The sequence below is a fragment of the Ceratotherium simum genome, chromosome 2, assembly GCF_057802395.1.
Source record: "Ceratotherium simum simum isolate JZ-2026a chromosome 2, ASM5780239v1, whole genome shotgun sequence".
Lineage (NCBI taxonomy): Eukaryota > Metazoa > Chordata > Mammalia > Perissodactyla > Rhinocerotidae > Ceratotherium > Ceratotherium simum.
In genome coordinates this window covers 22565484-22587051 of record NC_141901.1, presented here as the reverse complement: position 1 = coordinate 22587051, position 21568 = coordinate 22565484, and the positions used below count along the sequence as shown (strand labels likewise).

At 44.5% G+C, this 21568-nt stretch overlaps 1 protein-coding gene across 2 annotated transcripts in view; it reads right to left on the bottom strand.

The window, feature by feature from the left end:
* The window catches only part of PTPN14 (protein tyrosine phosphatase non-receptor type 14), a 176354-nt gene extending 165023 nt beyond the window's left edge, over positions 1 to 11331 (bottom strand). The window contains exon 1 of one of the 2 annotated variants that reach the window (XM_087439116.1): positions 10781 to 11331. The gene's annotated coding sequence lies outside the window, so the exon portion shown is untranslated. The remainder of the gene's footprint in view (positions 1 to 10780) is intronic. The other variant, XM_004424908.3, reaches the window with a different exon arrangement.
* Between the last annotated feature and the right edge of the window lie 10237 nt (positions 11332 to 21568).

The following is a 21568-nucleotide window of genomic DNA, read 5'->3' as shown; positions in this document are numbered from 1 at the left end:
GGTTTGCTAATGAAGACTTAAAATGTTTAATCAATAATTCAAGTCACTATACTCTCTAATTTAGATGCTGGGTTTCTTAAAGACAACAAATATGTCTTCTCTATTCCAGGAACCTTCTAAACCAAGCTTCTTCTAGAAAGTATTCTATATAATATTAGTGCCCCTTGAGATTACATGTGTTCCATGAAATCAAATTAAAAAAAAATAAGTCCTTACTAAAATGACTTCAGCTTTGACACACTTTCATTGACTGCAAGACTTCTTGGAGTCTCTAATATGCTCACGTACACAGATTTCAAACCACTATGCTTAGTCATTATTACTGTCTTATCAGTCTACAAATGAGAAACGGAATAATGCAAATCGAGAATCAAACAACAGGGAGATGGTCCAATTATCCTATGGAAACAGACATCCATTACAGACCTTTGCACTGAGTATCTGGCCTGAAGGGCTGTCACTGTACTTGTCTCCTTTTATCATCCCTGATAAATATCAACTTTAAATACATATACAGAATCAGAAGCTACCAGAATCCTCCAAATGAAGACACTTTATTATCAAGGAAGGAAGGGAGGGAAGGAGAAAGGGAGAAAGAAAGGAGGAGAAGGTACTGGAATAGGGAAGAAGGAAAGAGGAATAAAATTTCTTTGAATAACTTAGTAAGTGTAAACATCATTTCATATTTACAGGCAAAGCTAAAATGCCAAACACATTCACAAGGATGCAGGGACATGAAATTACACACTTGCACCTAACCTAGCATTGGAAAATAAGCCTCATTTTGAAAACAACCAAACAGCTGCTCAGCAGAAGCACAGCACAAATCATCCTTTCCAGCCTTTATTTTTAGATGCCTCTGAAGTAAAACAATAATTTTCTAAAGAATATAATTAAGATCAGTAAGTGTCATTTCATTATTTTGGAGTTTTAAATCGTTCCACGTCGGTCACACTTTTTCCCCCTCATAAGTCACATAATTATATAACATTCCATAACAAATTCCTTACCTTTGAATAAAAGCATTTATATGATCTTTTTAAAATGTACCGATTTTAAAACAGCACAATCCACCCAGAAAGTTAGTATAACCCAGGGATTTAAACGCAGGGAATCTGAAAGTCAGCCCCCCATTTTTCAAATGATAATTTGGAAACTTGTGTATGTCTAAAAAAAATGTGTACCTTCATCATCTAAACACATTTTACAAAATGTATAATGAAAAAGAATATGCTTAATAGATCACAGGATTTCATCGGCAGAAGCAAATGCTAATTGCCTGCAGGAGTCTTTAATGCAACCTAATTGCTGGCTTGAGCTGTCACCACTGACCCTGGTAACAGACTAGTACACCCTTCATAAACGTAATACAGCATAATCCTCCTTCATTACGGTTATTATAGCTCTGCAGTGGGACACGTCTGCCACAAAAATAAACTGTGCTGCCTCGCCTCTAAATGGATGTGTCGCTTCTCCATCCCAGATCAAGTAGTGTCGATGGCAGAAGTCACCCTAACAACAAGTGGTACCACTTCACAGCACAGATCTACTTCCAGACCCAGACTCACACACACCCTCGGACACTACTACAGACAGAAATCATCAACACACTCCATGGTGATGGGTGGAGGGGGAAAAAAAACAAACCAAAAAAATCAAACCATCACCCATCACCATACACCATAAGGTAAATGGAAAAAGCAGCAGAAGAATTTCTAAACAAATCATAAGTTTGAATTAGAAAATCTACATGTAAATCCATTAGATTTGCAGTCTAAATTTCAGATATTGAACCCAAGAGATAGTCCTTTCAATTTGCTTTAAAGTTTTTTTGGACATACTTTAAAAAAAAGGCTTCAATTAAAAACGTTAATCTTACACCTACTACTCAACAATTCCCCAAACATTTATTGAACATCTACTCTGCAGCAGGTGCCAAGAACCCAAAGATAAATAAACCACAGAACATGTCCTCGAAGAGCTCACAACTTTGGGGAGACAGATGAAGAAGCAAGGATAATACAATGTGATGCATATGATAGTGAAGGATAGGGTCAGGTGACAATGAATTCTCCCTAATGATAAAAAGGGGATGTCAGACAATACACCTAAGAAGACATAAAAACCACATTAGACATTAAAGAACACAGGAGAAGATTATTATGTGACCAGATGTGAAAAGAAATTCAAAGCCACAAGCTTTCAACCATGAGAAATGTTTGGGCAACGGTGACGAGGAGCCAAGAGAGGCCAGCCGAGGCTGATTAGGTGGGAATAAGAGCTATGTATGCAGAGCCTTGAACGCTCTGCTAGGGAGTCTGCATTTAATTGTGGGCAATTTGTTGGGTTTTTAAAATTAAATATTTTAGACTACGGGAGAATACAGTAAACATACATGCTCCCACCACCCAGCTCAGGAAATAAAACAATACCACATCTCGGTCCTCACCTCCACCACCACCCCACCCCCCATATTTGATGTTTATCCTTCTGGCATTTCCTTATACTTTTACTACAGACATATATATCTCTTAATAATATAAAGCGGCAAGAAAAAATATTTCAAGCAGGAGAGTGAAAATATCAGATGAGTTTAAAACAAGACTCTATAGCATAGGAGTGGCCTGGTCTCTGCACTAGCAGCCACCGGACAGGTGACAGCAGTGGGACAGGTGACCGAGAGATGTTGAGATAGCAGTGACTGTCAGAATGAAGGGAGAAGGGGCAGCCTCAGCCTCTGGGGGCACACCCGGGACAAGGAGGAGGCAGACCTGAATGAACCAGCAGCAGAAGAGAAGCGACGGTCTGCTGAGCACTGGAGGGATGTCGAGAGGCAGGTGGCAGCTCCCAGGCGGCGGACAGGCTAATGAGGGGGATGAGGAAGGTTAACTAGGACACAAAGCACCAAGAGGTAAATGCTAAGAGCAAAGTGGCAGAAGGGCCTGACCAGGGAGGGAGATCGGCGAAGGCTGCCCAGAGAAGCAGTATTTAAGGTGGCCTCAAGGGACGCTTTCGAATGCTGAGCGTTAGGATTCCCGGGCGAAGAAACGGCATAACATAGGTGGAAAATTATTCAGGAACAGCTGCAGCTTGGCAGAACCCTGGGGAAGAGTGGGACATAAATCTGAAGAAATCAGAGGACCACTGGCATTATTTGTGGAGAACCTTAAATATCAAGCTTAAGTGCGGATAGTGTGTAGACGTAATTCATAACAAATTCACTTTCATGACCATGAAATCTGCCTTAATCCCTTGTACTTGAGAACCAAAATAATGGCGAGGGCCAATCTTGTGATTTAGGGATAACATCAACGATATCGTTCTATACGTAGAACAGGCCATCTTGATTAAGGGCGGGTTGGCAAATCTGCCGTGACATGGTGTTCATGGAGGGTCTCTCTCTCTCTCTCTCTCTCTCTCTCTCTCTCGTTTTAAAAACTAGTAACTCAGAGGTTGAATGATGAGTGATTCTGCCTTTTCATCTTTAATATAAGGTATAAAAGAAAACAATGCATAAAAAGGAAATTAAGCATATTCTAATCAATGTCTAAACCTGCAAAAACAACTTTGTTTTATGCCTTCATGCCCAGATGTTTCCACTTATGAACACTTTTGCGATATTTATACTCACTTGATCTGCAAGCTTTCCTAGGTTTGAAAAATGAGGGGAAAAATTATCACATTTTTGAAAGTATCCAAGTAAAGCAAAACAACATGAAGCACGAGAGTATCAGTAACTTCAGAAAACAGTGTAGGGATCTGATTCATCTCCTCAAATGAACAAATAAGATGTATCTAATAAATAGCACTGATATCTGTTTAATTTTTTAAATCACATATATTATGAATATGGTATAATATTAATGAATATGACATCATTTTCCCAGAGCACCACACCTCCTATTAGAGAATAAACAGTAAATTCCAAACCAGGCTGGGCTCTAGACCCTCAGGTCAGCATTTCAGAAATCCATTCATTCATTGATTCCATAAACACTTTGTGTGTGTGTGTGTGTGTGTGAGGAAGATTGGCCCTGAGCTAACATATGTTGCCAATCTCCCTCTTTTTGCTTGAGGAAGATTGTCCCCGAGCTAACATCTATGCCAATCTCCCTCTATTTTTGTATGTGGGACACCGCCACAGCATGGCTTGATGAGCAGTGTGCAGGTCTGCGCCAGGGATCTGAACCTGCGAATCTGGGGCCACCGAATGGAAGCATGCAAACTTAACCACTATGCCACCAGGCTAGCCCTATAAACAGTTTTCAAAGAAATCAACTCCATGTCACTCTCTGCAAAACAGCGATAATAACAGTACCTACTTCATCGGGTTGCTGAAAGATTTAATAAAATCATCTAAAGCGCTGAGAACACTGGGACAGAGTCAGCACCAAAAAATGTAAGACACGGCTACTGCTACACAACCTCCATATGGGGTGGAGATTCTGGACCAAGTAAAATGTGAATCCTGCTAGGAGAAGCTTATAACTTAGTAGAGGAGACAGGGAGGTAAACACATGCCATATGATGAGACAAAACTTACCAGTCTAGGTAAGTGCAAAGCGCTCGGGGACTATGAAGAAAGGAATGCCTAACTGGAGTGGGAAGGAGGGGCAGGAAGGTGAAGCTTTAGCTGAATGCGTAGGGCTAAGCAGGCAGCAAGGGGAGAGGTCAGGCCAGGTCTGAATGTAACAAAGGGAGGAGAATCCACCACCACCAAGTGTTAGGGCTCTAGCTTAGAGAGAGAGGATGAGCAGCAGATGGGAAACGGGAAGGGAGTCAGGGGTAAAGAAGGCTTACCATACAGGTAATAAGAAGCAAAAGAAGAATTTAAATAGCATAACACCAGATTTGTGTTTTTAAAAACTCTTTGAAAGAGTAGATGAAGAATATATGAAAGACAGCCTTTGAAACTCTTGAACAATCCCAAGGGAAGTGGGGAGGGAGGGATGGGAGCAAACTGAAGATATTTTAGAGAGACAAACTCAAAGGATCTAAGGACTGACTGGGCTTGTTATTGGGGCTGGTGGGTATGAGGTGGGGGGTGCTAAGAAAGAGTGACATGTTAAAGAGAACTCCAAGAGCCTGGCTTCAGCAGCTAACTCAATAGAGGGCAGTGTCACTGGCTAAGACAGGAAATACAGAAGCAGCAGATTTTGTGGCAAGAAATTAGTGGGTTCAATTTGAGACAGGTAGAACTTGCCACGTATATCAGATACCCAGACAGACAGAAGTACCAGATAAACCAAACTGTTTGGAACCAAGGGGAGGGGTCTGGATTGGATATGAGAGCCAAGCAGATCCACTAAATGGAAACATCTGGTGCACGCTCTCCGTGGGCCTGGCTAGGGATAAGTGGCCAGTGAGTGACTCACCCTCTCCAGAGCTCTAACACAACCAGGGACAGAATCATTCAAACTAACACAGAGAAAAACTCAAGTGACTACCACACTAAGCCTGAGGACAAGGGTGGATGGACCAAAACGAGACTCCTTACTCTGTGATTCTCAACATGCAGTTGGTCAAGGGCCAGGAGCATTAGCATCACTTGGGAGTTCCTTACAGCAAATTCTCGGGCCCCACCCCAGACCTGAATCAAGCTGAGGTGAGCGTGGAGAACAGCAAGCTGTGTTTTCACAAGCCTTCCAGGTGATCTGATGCTCTCGAGAGTTTGCGATCTACTGCCTTAGCTAGTGCCCCAATTACTTGAGCAGAACGGAGTGTGAAAGAAAGAACTCCCAGCAGATAGATTTCCAAAGAGATTAAGTGTTGGTAAAGGACAGACTTTGCACAAAGATAAGCATCAGGAACTTTTGCTAATTTTCAACAATGGGTGATTTTTCCCTGTGAGCTAAAAACTTGTAAGGCAAAGCAGATCCAGTCAGTGGCCCACACAGTAAAGCTTCCTAATTTAGGAATCTAGTTCAATACTAAAATGGCAAACAACACAAATGTGAAGATGCTATTCTGCTTCTCAGAGGATGCCACACCACCAGCCGATCCCTTTCGCATTTTCTCACCGGGCACCTCCCTGTTGACCAGCATTAAGCATTTATGGGATGGCCACCCAGGGCTACAGGACCTCTGGATACACAACAGACCTCTGGGTCAACTAACTGACTAGGCTCAGGATGAAACCCTTGAGCTGGGCCTAATGTGGTCCCCTAAGGAACTGAGCTAAATCACCCACATATCAAATTTTACACACGATTAATCTAAGAACGGCCACAATATGTTTTTTCCAATAGGAAGGCCCATGAAGCAAGTCAAACAAAAGCTTGATAGGAGAGTACAATAAAACCAAGCCAAGGCACATAGAACCAGCAGGAAAAAGGGAAAGGAAATTAAAACAATGTTAATACGCCATTTATAATCCAACTTAGACACATAACCACCCCTGTCCCACAAAAAGGTACTTAGTCACTAATACCTTTTATCCTCAGCTACTCTAAGTGCTCATGCACAAGCATTGCATCATATCCTTTCATTCAGAATTATAAATAAGTCAGAGATTATTTATTTTCATAATCAGCGTGCATGCAATGTACAGCAAAGGCATGGCTGGTCTGGGCAATGTGGATTTCCTCTCACTGCAAAAATCCCAGCCAGATCTGCATTTTTCCTAAGCTTTCTCCCTCGACCCCTTAAAGGGGTCCTCTCACGACCTCCTGGCTTGCATGCAATCTGGCATGCAGGATTTAACCAATTCTTGGCTATAACAATCCATTCTGCTTCCAGAACACATACTACACCTGCCCTACTGACATTTTAGGAGATTCTTTCTTCTAACATTCCCTCCTGCTGGGAGGTTGATATGAAGATCAATGAGTTAATGTTTGTCAAATACTTGAGGTTTCTCAGATGCAAGGCAACATTAACGGTTTCAAGCCACCTGAGGCTGGCATTACACCAGAGGTGTCCCAGTTGACTCTATAGTTGAACTTCAAAGAAGGAAATGAAGGCTGCAAAGACACTCATTTGTGAAGATCGGCTAGCTTCTGGACTCTTGCTAAAGGCAGGCAGATTTACTGCAACATCATTTCATTCACTGGATTTCAACATTAGCAATACAAGGATCCTTATATTAGCACTGGATCCTTGTTACAGCAAGTAGTATACAGGGAGAAAGACCCTTTGCTCTGCTCTTCTCTAAGTGGCTTTCCCTCCCCAAAACTACCCTACTGCCTGGTCCTGCAACTCTCAACCTCCTCCTACATGGGGGCCACATGCCAGCCGCCAGCCAACACGTTTGCTTTGAGCCAACAGACACACACAAAAAAAGTCCAAGACAAAGCTTTATGTGTATGTTGGCACGCATGTGAATTCAGGCTGCTGGAAGAAAAATGACACACACAAAGAGCACATTCACGGCCACATATAACTCCTGGAACACATAAATAGCCATCTTTGACCCAGCATCTACTCTGCGAGGCACTATGTTAGCAGGCGGACATATGGCATTACACTGAATTCTCCACAAATAACATCCTGGCAAGTTACCTACTACTGGCCCCATCTTGTAGATGAAGAAATTGAGACTCCGAAGGGCTGTGAAGTTCCTCTAACATCACACAGCTAAAAGATGCAGAACTGGAATTCAAACCTAGCTATATTTCAAACTCCCAACCCTGGATCCCCTGCTCTAGCACACCAATCGCCAGGAAAAGTGGCAGAACTTGCCACATACACCACTTGAACCACTCAGTAAGTCCTCCAAGGGGCTCAGACAGGGGAAGGGTAATTAAATCAGTAAGGGGAGATCACAAAGTCTTTTTTTTTTTTTTTTTTTTGCTGTGGAAGAGTCGCCCTAGGCTAACATCTGTTGCCAACCTTCCTCTTTTTGCTTGAGGAAGATTAGCCCTGAGCTAACATCTGTGCCAGTCTTCCTTTATTTTGCATGTGGGTCACCACCACAGCATGGCTGGTGAGTGGAGTAGGTCTGCGCCTGGGATCCAAACCCGCGAACCCAGGCCACCGAAGTGGAGTGTGCCAAACTTAACCACTATGCCACTGGGCCAGCCCCCACAAAGTCTTATTTTAGACATCAATTTTAACCTCGTCTCCACCAAAACTTGTTTACCCTCCTTCTCTTCTAATCAGCACAAGCAACACTAACTGGCTGATTATTTCATCTTCTCTCTCTCCCCTGCCTTCTCTCTCACAAAGTGCGTAGCACTGTTCTGAGGTTTTGAATGAGTTCAAAAAATACACAGCACTTGATGACCAAGGAAAGAAGTTCAAATGCAGCACAGTAGGTGAAAAAAGACAAGATTATGGAAGCCAGGTAGGACAATGTGCAATCAAAGGGTTACATTTGCTTCCCCAGGAAAAAAAAAAATCCTCATAGTTCTTGACTCCTGGCCCACCCATTCAGGACAAGAATTCTCCTAAAAATTCTGATTTTTCTCTGAATTCTTTAGATTCTTCCATATGAAAATAGTCTAACTGTGCTTTCCATGATAGCTGTCCATGCCACACAGTATGCACAAACCTGAATCACTAAAGTGTTACTAATAACTATGTGTTTAAGCCAATGACGGAAGCTGGGTAGGTACCTGGATTAGCAAGAAAGAGCTTCTCTTCAGCCATTTCTCTCATGCAGGTCCTATGCCTTCAGGAAAACTCCTGTCAAGGGGCTATTCTTGAGATAAGCGAAGGTGTTTGCAGAGGGGCTTGGATAAACACCCAAAAGTGTAGGAAGTCAGTGTGTTCTTCCCACTCTGAAGTACTGAGGTCACCGAAAGCTGGACCTCTGCCATCTCAGCCGGGACTCATCCACTATGAATAATACTACAACGCCACTTCAGCCCCGTGAAGAGGCGCCCTTGAAAGACTAACCATGTACAGAATACTACTGCTCTATAAAGAACTTTTAAAGAACTTTTTAGGCAGAATTGCTAAATCCTGGACCATTAAGCTACAACAACCTGCTTGAAGATATTCAGATTTTATAAATTTTCAGAGGAAGGAAAAGTAGCCCTTACCATCGTACTGAAGCAAGAATGACTTTTAAAAGTAGAGGATACTATAAGGAACATAGTGACACATACATGAACCCTTTCTGCACGTCACGGCCACCCATTCAGATTAGGCAAAAGAGCAACATGCTGTTCAGCTCACACTCATCAAGGCTATCATTTCCATGGCACAAGCTTTTAACCCCATCACCAAAAGATACGGTAACTTTAATACAAGGTTCTGTCATGCTGTAGTATGACCACCTATTGCTGTCACGTGGCTCTTTAAAAGGGAATCAATACCATTCTAATGAAACCAGGCATGGACCAATTAGTGCCAATTAAAGTTTAGATGGTCGCACAACTGCTGCCTGTTGTAGAAACAGCATCAGGCATGGAGGTGTGTCCAAAAAGAGAGACTTGTACTCCTCTGGAAGCTACCTGGTTCCCATAAGTGGGTAACATGCTTTCAGTTTAATTTCCGATATTAAAGAAGATTTTAACAACAATGCTATCCCTGCACCAACCTGGCCGTAAACCCCCCTCCGGCCCCCAGAGAGTTAGGTATGATCTTTTTATACTCATTTTTGGATGACTTGCACTTTGCACAAGCTGTTTCCTCCACCTGGAATACACTCTCCTAGTCACTCCTCCAGGTGAGTACCACCTCAACCCTCTAAGCTCAGTGCACCCCTCACCCGCTCACCTCCAGGACCAAGCCTTCCCTGGCTCTCACAGAACCCCTCTCTCACTACACTGTAATTCTTGATCAGCCTTTGAGTTTCTTCCAGGAGGCTGCAGTTAGATCTTGTTTCAGCATCTTTGTATCCCCTGTTCCCAACACAGAGTAGAAGCTCAATACTAGGTTTGTTGAATGAATGAGTGAACTAATCCATTTTAAGAAACCCTGTAACAGCATAAGCAGCCTGCAATCTAGAGATTCCTCACTTTCACAAAGAGCCTCCAACAGTCAGTCCCTCGACAGCCGGAAGCCGAAACCCCACAACCTCCTTAAATTGTAGGTGGGGTTGGGGACCGGGGTGGGGAACTGAAGGAAGTGGAAGGGAATGGGAGGCAGCTGCAGCACTAGCTCACTGCTCCCTCAAAAAGGTGCAAAACCCACTTACAATTAGGCAAAACCCAGATGCAGGGGTCATGCCAGGGAGAAAGGGGAGAGAGTATTAACAACACCCTCAGAACTTGTTAATACTCAGAACTTTGGAAGTTGGAGGTGGAGACCTGTTCTGAAATCGTGTGGCCACAGGTTTTCCCTATGAGCCAGCCCGACCACCCAAGTAGGAGGCAAGACGCCCACGAGTTTGGTGACCCAGCTGGGGCCTAGTGGCACGGCATGAAAACTCCTCTCCCTCCAGAGATCCTGTCCCTTTGGGGGGCAGAAGAGGGTCGGGGAGAGAGTCCCTCTCCCGCTGGAGAGACGGCAACGTCGTTCCTTTCATCCTCCAGCCCCAACCGCCTGGGTATTTCCAGCTGCCCCTTCCAGGCCCTCTCTCGTTCCCAAAAAGCCGAAGGGAAATGGGGAGGAGGGGGCGAGGGTGTCGGTTTAACCGCAAACTTTCCAGACAACGCTCACCTTCCACCTTCACTTCCCAGACAAGCTGCGCGCCTCACAGCGGGCGGCTCCCACCGCGACTTAAAACTCCTGCGGCCCGGCCACCTCGCGCCCCCGCTGCCCTGCCCGGCGTCCCGGGCCGCCGATTGCAAGTTGGCGTTGGCAGCGTTTGCCCAAGTCATCGGCAAGGCGCCCGGAGCGCGAGGCGGCCCCCAACCTCGGGCCAGACTCCCCCGCCGCACACGGCGCTTACCTGCTTACATGGCCCCGGCGGTGCCCTGGGGTCCCGCGCGGAAAGGCTGTCCTCCGCGGCGGCAGCGGAGCCCCAATTCCCCAAGGAATTGACTCCAGTGGCTGGCGGAGGAGGGGCAGAGGGAAGGAGCCGGCCGAGGCGAAAGGGGAGGGAGGTTTCCTCCGCGATCCCGGCGCGAGAGTCGGCGCAGGGGCGCACGGAGAAGGAGAAAAGCAGAACCACCTAGGCGCGGGGTGTCCCGCCGGAGGGGGCCGGGGAGAGGAGGATGGGTGAGGTGGGAGAGGAAGGACCGCCAGCGGCCACTTTGTGTCTGCTGCTCCCCGAGGACCTAAGCCGGGAGGGCAGGCAGCTGAGCGAGGAGGAGCGCAGCAACCTGCCCCCGACTGCGCCCGCTCGGGGGAGAGAAAGTTGGGAAGAACTTTTAGGGGCCGGGAGAGCCAGGGCGGCAGGAAATGCGAGCAGCCGTGAGAGGAGGGAGGAAGGGGCCGTGCGAGTGGGAGGGGACGGAGCAGGCGCCGGCGGCCGCGGCTCCCCCACCCCCGGGCCGGGCTCGGCGGCGCTGGGGGGCCGGGAGGCGGAGGGAGCGCCGGGAACGCGGGGCGCGCGGCCGGGGAGGAATGCGGCCCGGGAGGGCGCGCGGCGGGGGCGCGGCGGGCGGGCGCGGGCGGGGGGAGCGTCTGCGCGGGGAGCGCGGAAACGTGGAGCCGGAGCTGCAGAGCGGGAGGCGCGCCGTCCTTGGGGACGTCACAGCGCTGGAATCCGAGGAATGCCGGGCTGCAGGAGCTCCTTCTGCAGGCCCCGGAGAAGCCGCGCACTTTTAACGTGGACGCTTTGGAAACTGTTTTCAAAGGTGAGGGCTGAGGAGGAAGAACGGGCTGAAACTCCCTAGAGTAAGAGACGTGGGAGTGGAGAAGGACGAGTGACCACAGCCGACCCAACCTAGCGGCGCTCCGGCGGGGGCAGAAAGCAGGAAAAATCCCACCTAGACCTCCGAAAACCGCAGAGGCTGGGCAGCGGTAGGAACTTGCCCCCTCCGACCTAGAGCAAGGACAGCCCATCTTACTTTGGGGAACCCTCCAAGCAGGACGTCCCCCATGCAGCCAGTGCACAGGGAAAGAGACCAGGAAAAAGTAAGGTGGCTTCACGGAGCAGCCTGTCTCAGAGTTCTCTCTCCGGGACACCCGGAACCTCAGGGTATCGGACCTGGTGTCTTAATCCCCCCACCACCCCCGCCCCGCCACCCCTCCTGGAGTCGCAAAAGCAGTTTATGCTGGGAGTTGGAATATGTGATTTTCCAGGTTCGTTCCATGCCACAGAATCGCCCCACCCTGCCTCGGTAGGCACTGGGAGGGAACTTTCTTAGTACTTTCAGAGGTGGGGTTAATGAGACGCAGCTGGTATGATGGAAAAAGCACGGAGCCAGGAGTGGGAACCTATGTTTTATGCCCTGCCCTGCTGGTGACCGATTGGATGGCTGAGGAGTATCCCAGCCCCCGAAAGCCTTGGCTTTTGTACCTGTAAAATTAAAGGGTTTGCTTACATTTCTGTCGTCCTTTGCATTGCTAAAAACATGTTTTAGGAGTCTGTTATCTTACCAGGACTCAAGCCCAGCCCTTTCAACCTTTGTTAGGTTGAAAAGGGTCCTTGAAGTCATTGTCACAGAAAATATTGTTCCATATTACTTCAGTGTCCCATAGCTTATACAAAAATTCTGGGCCTCTTGGGGAAGAGAATGGGAATCCAAAGAGCAAACGCTGTTGTACCCATTAGGTACAGATTTGTGGGGACTGACTTCTCTGAGCATTTGCCAATCTCTGGAACTATAAAGAAATAGAAAAGACCCCACAGGGATGGAGGGAAAAGGCTGAAGGAATTAAGATCAGTTTCTCAAACTTTCAAAGAACTAGCCGTTTAGCTTCAATATGGACTTGCTGGACTTCCAAAGAAAATTAGGGAGTGCCTTACTGGTCCTGGAAGCCTGGTAAAGCACTCTATGTGCTCCTGAATTATCCCCATTTCCTAGATGAGGAAAGTGAGGCATGAAGAAATTAGCTATCTCACTAAGGGTCACACAGCTAGGAAAATATGATAATGGACCCTAGTCTATCTAGCCCCAAAATGCAAGCTCTTAGTCTCTGAATTTTGACCAAAACAGGATTAAGATTCAAGATACAGAAGTACCTGCAGGCTCTTGAGACAAAACCCAGGCTCCTGCTCTTTTCTGTGAGATGGGAGGCCTCTTGGAGTCTTCAAGGAAAGGAAGTGGCATTTGTGTATTGTGCTCTAAAATCACATATCACCAAACTCTGAGGACAACATGCTAAGGCCCTTGCGGGGCAGAAGAAGGAGCAAAGGACTTGCATGCAGACACAGGGTTCTGGTTCTGTCTCTGACCAGCCCTGTGACCCTGAGCAAGCCACTTCACCTCTACGCCTGAGTTGATTTTTTAAGTGGAGTGTGACATGGAGGTCAGAGCTTGGTTGAAGTTGTTCATCTCTGAGGACTTTCCCAGCTCTGATTTTGGTTGAAGATACACACCTCCAGGCAGATGGCATATCTCTGTAGGAAGCTAAGTGATAAAGCCAGGATGTCACAACTTCTTTCAAAAAAGAAAAAAGCAGCCCATTTCCTAAGTCTGCGTCACACTCAAGGCGCCTTAATATGCATCAGAGTGAACAGGAGTTTGGTTAATAAGATAAGCCCCAAATACATCCCTACACGTTTACTTTAAAGCTTTGTAGTTTTAGGAACTTGTCAGTATTAAATGTCCCCCCAAAAGATTGCAACTTGTTCAAAGCCTGATTCAAACTATAAATACAGGATGCCAAGCAGAATCTCATGGGCCTCTATGACTCCTCCCACCCCCAATATGTTCCTCACGTTAATTTCTTTTTATACCTTCAAAACCTTTTTATACCTTCAGAACTCCCTGACGGCAAACAAAACAAGTTCCCCCATCAAAGCAAACTGAAAAGTAAGCAGACTGTCTTAGGGAAACTCTTATGATCTCCAGGGGCCTTCTACAAATTTAAAAGTCATATATATATTTTTTTGTTTTTATCCCCAGCCTAATTCCAATTCCAAAAAGGATATTTGGCAGTTAATGGTAATGGAAGGAAGGAGAAATGGGGATCTTTTTCAAAATACACACCCTTTCTTCATCCCTGCTCACCATTTCTTATTCATCTTATTCTCTGGGTCTAGGGTAGAAACGAGTTGGTGTATATGTGTGTGTGTGTGTGTGTATAATATTTTTCGACAGTATTTTTTTGAGATATAATTTACTTTCAATAAAAAGCACAAATATTAAGTTTACATATGGATACATCCATGTGACCACCATCCAGATCAAGACATAGAAAATGTCCATCACCACAGGAATTTCCCTTGTGTGACTTCAGTCAATATCACCCCTCCAGGCAGACTTCTATCACCATAGGTTACTTTTGCTAGTTCTCAAATGTCATATAAATGGAATTACGTAGTGTGGGTGTGTGTACGTGGGTGTGTGTCCCAATTTGCTTATCCATTCTCTTGTTGATATATTGGGCAAGTATACTTTGAAAACATTTCCCAAGCAATTCTGTTATGCCTGGCCCTCTCCGATCAGAACCACTTACAGCAAAAATATAAAAAAATAGGCCTAGATTATTAACACCTGCAAAGAATATTAAGTAACAAAGAAAGGAAGAGAACATTTTGGAACAGCGCATCTAAGAGTGCTTTAATGGTAGTCTTAAGAGCTTCTTATCAACAAAAACAAGACAGGAAGTTGCATGGAATATGAGCTTGTTATCTACTGATTTTTTAAAGCTATGTGATTATGCAGAGCTACTGCGTAAAGCCACACACACAGTTCACAACACAGCTCCAGGAGCTAAAGTAGTTCACAGTGTGAATGGCATCCCCAGAGCTGTGCAGGGGGTGGCCATGATGTTATGAGTGCTCCCCTTAGAGATAGCCTCATGGTATCTGCTTTGGAGGAATCATTTCTGACACAGAAGACTGAGCCCTTCTTCTCTCCTGGTTACATCTTAGAGGTTTTTCAGTTTGGGAGGGGAAGGGGCCGTCCAAAGCTCAGCCTTTCCCCGGGTTGGCTAAGCCAAGAAGTCACTGTTCTCAAACATTGGTCAAATGGAATAATAGGAGACTTTTGTAGAGGCATCGATAAAGTGAAGGTGCGCGATGTTTATTTGGATTTGCTCTCCAGTCTCCTTTGGAGGCCTTCCATACCTGCACCCTTTTATGTCACATACTGTCGCCATTGCATCATCTTTCCTGATGTCTCAACTGTCATTCCTGATGCACCCCCATCCCTGGCCACCAAGCCTCTGGTCACCACATTACCTCTCCATTTCATTTCTCTTTCCTTTATCCATCTCTCAGGAAAAGGATCCCTGCCTTCCAAAGGGACTACCCTCTGACCTGAGTCAAAGGAGAGAGGGCCCCCAGATCCGTGCTTGTCAACTGAGGCCACAAGTGAATTATTTCCTTGTTACTTCCTTCTGGAAAGAATGCCAAAGATTTTTAGGTTGTATTTTTTCAAGCAGGGAGGAGAAAGATGAATCTGTCCTCCTGGAACGCTGTGCCAGCTCCTCTGGCAACTGTGGTTGACCACGTGGGCAATGATATCAATCAGAGCCATGTACATCAGGCAGACTCACTCTAGGCAGATGACTAGTTTTTCCAGTGAAACTGCAATATTCAGCCAACTGTTTACTCTTTAAAAATTCCATTTGACAGCAATATATATTAATATATATTTATCGAGAAAGGATAATTCGCATACATTATTGGTACTTTCAGCAAGATTTAAAAGAAATAAAACCCAGGCACAATTAAGTATCCTGCCAATTTCAATGTATTTTTTTTATCATTCTCTACTAATTTCACCTTAGGTTGCAAATTCCCTTTGGATCATATCTTAAAGATATAAGCTTCCTCATCATATTCACCTGGCTCAGCTTCCTGACTTTTCCCATCTCTCTTAGCCCCAACCTTGCCTTCCAGCTTTTCCAGGCTTGATAGGAACACACAACTTATCCCCCTCACACTGACGTGTGCACACACACATCCAATCATCACCAGATCCTGTGTGGAGCACACTGCCAATGAAGAGTTTACCCACCCCTTACTGCTGAAAACCATCTATTATCCAGAAAAGGAGGCTTTTACTACCCCTGAAGTCTCTTCTGGAGGGCTTCTTCATTTTGATTTAAACCATTTTAAACTTTGTAATGAAATAAAGTCATTAAAAAAAAACACTATAGTCATTTACATATGGTTGTTAAGCTCAAAAATATACTCTTAATATTGGGTGCGACAGATCTGGTAGGATCAATTGTCTTAGTACAGGTTCCTTCAGCTTACAAAGAACAAAACCCCACTTCAAATTGTTCAAGCAAAAATGGGATATATTGGCAGTATACTGGAACATGTCATGGAGTCTACGAGGGAGAGAAGGATGGGGCCAGAGAAGCAGGAGGGGATTATACTTTTCTCCCTCTGGCTGGAGCCATCCCCTGTGTTTACCCATATCCACACTTAATAACTATATGAGCCTGTGCAAAGTACTAAAGCTCTCGCACCTGAATTTCTTCACTTGTAAAATGGGGAATGATGAACATATCTACATCCTGGGGTTGTAGTAATGATTAAATGAGTGAATATGTGAAAAACCCTTAGAACAGTACCTGGTACACACCGAGCTCTCAATATGTTACCTATTAATATTATCATCAAGTTCATTCTGTCTCTGCAAACTGGATTTCTCGCCTTTGGCAGGGACTGAATCTCAAATCCAATTCCCAAGAGAAGGCATATGGTTTGAGTTGTCAATCTAGGGTCTTGGAGAAGAAACAGGCTACTTTGGCTGGGTCTAGCCCTTTGGGTGGGAAGGAGAGTTCTCAGAAAGGAGACAGTGGCCCAGGGGGCATCTGAAACCACACCAATAAGGAAAGGAGAAATTTTTTACCAAAATGAAGTCTTGAGAATCCCTCCATTCACTCTCTGTAACTGTCTACACCATCTATGCAAAGGGCCAAATCTGGCTTCTCATATGCAGAGAAGAAAGTGACCCACTAAGGAGGTGAGAAGAAGGTGAGGGGCCAATATCCATCGAGCACTTGCTGTGCTCTAGGACCAAGGCTAGGTCCTGTATATACATAATCTGAAGTAATCTAGAGGGTTCTGGACTGAATGTTCTGAGTATTCTGCACTGAATTGTGTCCCTCAAAAATCCATAAGTTGAAATCCTAACCCACAATATGGCTATATTTAGAGATAAGGACTTTATGGAGATAATTAAGGTCAAAATGAGGTCCTAAGGGTGAGACTCTAATCCAATAGGACTGGTGTCTTCACAAGAAGAGGAGTAGACACCAGAGCTCTTTCTCTCTGTATGAATGTACACAAAGAAAAGGCCGTGTGAGGACACAGGGAGAAGGAGGCCATCTGCAAGCCAAGGAGAGAGGTCTTACCAGAAACCAAACCTGACAGTACCTTAATTTGGACTTCCAGCCTCCAGAACTGTGTGGAAAATAAACTTCTGTTGTTTAAGCCACACAGTCTGTAGTATTTTGATATGGAAGCCAGAGCAGACAAATACATTGAGATTAGTGTTTGTTGTTGTTTAACAGAGAAATAAACTGAGACCTCAAGACATTAAGTACCTTGTGCTTAGACATGTACTAGACATTAAGTACCTAAGTAAAGGGTAGAACCAAGATTCAAACTTGGATCTTTCTAATTCGCAAGTTCATGTCCTTTCTAATCCATCATGTTGCTGCCAAGTTTATTGAGCACCACTGTATGTCAGGAATATGGTTAGGTGGTGGCCAAAATTGTATGGTAAAAACAGGGGAAATGAAAACATCAGCAGGAGAGAGAGGGTGGTCAAAATTCCCCATTACAGTAGTTTACCAGGGGACAGCTCTACCTGGCTAATGTTAAATTGTGCTAATGAGAAGACATATCTAGAGTATGTATATCCAATTATTTTAAATCCATTTCCCATGTTTTTCTGAGTACACTCAGTGAAAAGGGGAATGGAAGCTGCTGCTATAGGATCAGAGAGCAAATCCTTTCCAAGAAATTTAATACCTTACTACTATTTATTTCGTTAGCTCCCAAGATTCCTTTGAGTTACTGTCCTCACCTATTAGCTGTGTGAAGTCCAAGAAATGGCAAGTTGAGTCCATGGTCCTTCTAGCACATGGGAGGTTGCCTTTGACTGGCATGAAGTCACACTTCCTGGGAGTGTGGAGTCATTTCTGTTCATGACATCAATCTCAAAAGGTCAGAAATACCCTACTTTCTAAGAATAGTTAGTTAGGAATCTCTCATCCATGGACTGAGCTAAACTCTTCTTCATCCTATTTGTATCCCTTCCTAGACCAGCTCTTAGGAAGGTACACAGTTATAGAATGTACCATGACTGGCCAAGGAGCCATCAATACCCTCATGGAGTTGCATGAGTGCAGGTCAAGGATAACTGTAATTATCCTCATCTAATCTCCAAAATATCTGCCTGTGGCCATTTTGTGGCGTGATAGTGAGAATAGGAGCCAGGTTGCTAAGAATAGCTGAAATAGAGAAATTCTGAGTGGAATCTTAAAATCATTTTCATAGGAGATCAAGAAAGTGATGGCTAAGCACACTATTATAAGAAGTCAAGTCAGCCAGGACATTTCTGAGTAAAAAGTCAACAGATCCCCCTCTTCATTGTGTACATTTTTCAGTCCTTTCCCACCAACCTCAGAAGAAAAATATTTGGAGCCGGGGGTGGTCTGTCTTTACCTTCTCATAAGGATGGTGTTCAGAATGAAGGAGGCAGTCCAGATATAGCCCTCTGTCTGACACTGTCTGTGTTTGCTAATATTTGCAGCTGCACTGAACCTCTGACACTATATCCAGCCTGAGAAAGCTGGATTCCAATCTTATGGACCCCTGACTCTTCTTCTAGTAGTCTTAGATGCCACAATTTAATAAAGCCCCAACAGGTGGCAATTCATTAGTTTGTTTTTCCCTCATCTCCTTGGTTCTGGGCTTATTTTTTTAATGTAATTTAAACACCTAGATGAAGTTGTCGACAAATAATAATGCAAAAGGTGCTACCAGATTTATGGAGGTAAAAACTGGATAGACTTCCAGACGCATTACAAATTCAGAGATGACTGGAAAGTAAAACAAGAACGGGGTGCATTTGTTTCTGACATGGGCAGCTGTAGCCAGAACACCTCTCTGAGAGGGATGGACATGAAAGGAATCTTCGGCTCTGATTAATGACAAGGAACAACCTTCGCTGGGGGAGGGAAGGATCAGGTGGTGTTTGGAATGCCTTTCTAAAGAACACGGACACCCCAGCCTGCAGGGGTGAGATAGGGTTACCCGCAGGCATGAGTAGGGCTGTGGAAGAGAATCCAGCAGCACTAAATCAAAACCTCCCCTAAGACCCGGCTGCCTCGCCTAGAATGAGGGGTGACTCAGACTGTGACTGGGTCTGTGACTTCAAACATTTCTGAGTAATTCCCATGGACCTGGACAAGGACAATTACAGGACTGGTTTGGAATGACCACTGAGGATCGAAAGATACTTCCTGTGGCCAGAAAGGAAAAGGCAAATTGCCCAGGAAGCTCCATTTTGAGGTGTCTTCTGCTACAACCAGGAGGCAGAGATATCTTCTGACATACTAAATCTTAGAGGCTAGCAAGAATTCACTAACGTAAGAAAGCACATGCTGGGCTTCCCTCCATGATCGGCAACTCTGATGTCGTGGGCTGTACAAAGACAAAATTTTCAAGTGGTGAAAGAGAAATTGGATTTTTAGTGACAGATGATGACCCAAATGATCTGGCCACTGGCTACCTCTCTGATCTAATTTCCAACTACTCTTCCCTGGTTGACCTTGCCCCCATGATACCGGCATTCTGCCATTCCTTGAACATACGTACCAAGTATACTCCCACCTCAGGATCTACGCACTTGCTATTCCCTCCACCGAGAACTCCACTTCTCTAGATGTTTCCTGGCTTGTTCACTCACTTCATTCCTCGGACAGACCTTTCCCAACCATCCTGTCAAAATAGCACCTCCTCATACTCTATTCCCTATTCCTTTACCCTGTCTGATTTCCTTGGTGGTACTCACATGACCTCACATTATATTACCTTTTTATGTTTATTTGTTCATTGCCTCTCTCCCCTCCATCCACTCCAGAAGCTCCATCACAGTAGAGATTTTTGTCTGTTCCTTTTTTTTTTTTTTTTGAGGAAGATCAGCCCTGAGCTAACATCCATGCTAATCCTCCTCTTTTTGCTGAGGAAGACTGGCTCTGAGCTAACATCTATTGCCAATCCTTCTCCTTTTTTTTTTTCCCCCAAAGCCCCAGTAGATAGTTGTATGTCATAGTTGCACATCCTTCTAGTTGCTGTATGTGGGACGTGGCCTCAGCATGGCCAGAGAAGCGGTGCGTCGGTGCGCGCCAGGGATCCGAACCCGGGCCGCCAGTAGCGGAGAGCGTGCACTTAACCTCTAAGTGACAGGGCCAGCCGGTGTCTGTTCTGTTCACCATTGTATTCCACTGCCTGGTTCATAGACGATCCACAACAAATATTTATCGAACTTTTGAATAAATAAAAACTTCATTATTTTTATGTGAGTATATGTAGTTATTTTCCTGTGCTCAGAATTCTACATGTATCGTGTTAGTTAATCTTTACAACAACCCTCTGAGATAGGAGTTACACTCTCCCATTTATAGATGAAGAAATTGAGGATTAGAGATGAAGTAAATTGTCTGTTTTTGTTGTTATTTTTAGATTGTAGTTTCTGTGTTTTGGGCGTTTTGATGTTTGTTTTTAAGGACCTCGTCTAACTGAAACATCTAGACTTATCCCCACTCCTAATACACTGTCTTCCTCAGTTCATACACTGCCTCACTTCTGCTTATTTTATAATTTCCCCCCATTTATGTCCTATTTTTAACTTAATTCTCCTCCTCAGGACTGGCATCTGATATAGTAGATCTAAGCCAGTAAATAATAGCTAAGATGGCCTGGGCTGATCACCTGGCTTTGCCATTTACCAGCAGTGTGACATTGGGAAATTCTTTGTCACTATTATTGAACTATTGGCCTCCTACCATTTCCTTTTTTTTTCTTTTGGTGTCCCTAATAAACAGACTTTGACACTTACCTGATTCTCCAAGTTTCTTTTCTCTCTTTTTTCCATTCTTTTTCCTTATCCTTCCCTGATGCCTCCTGGGGGAACTCCTCAACCTAATCTTACAGCTCATATATTTACTAGACACTTAGATTATTTAAGCAATCCATTGGATTCTTTATTCAATAACTAGAGGATTTTTTCTTAATTTTTAAAATTTAACTTTACTTTTTGCAGCTTTATTGAGGTATAATTGACAAATAAAGTTGTAAGATATTTAACGAGTACCATGTGATGATTTGATATACATATACATTGTGAAAGGATTCCCCCATCGAGTTAACACACCCATCATCTCATATATTTACTTTTTTTTTAATTTGGTGAGAACATTTAAGTTCTACCATCTTAGCAAATTTCAATTGTACAATACATTGTTATCAACTGTAGTCACCATGTTATATATCAGATCTCAGACCTTATTCATCTTGTAACTGGAAGTTTGTATCCTTCTACCAACCTCTCCCCACTTCTCCCACCCCCTAGCTGCTGGCAACCACTTTTCTGCTCTCTGTTTCTATGACTTCTACTTTTTTTTTTCCATTCCCCACGTAAGTGATACCATG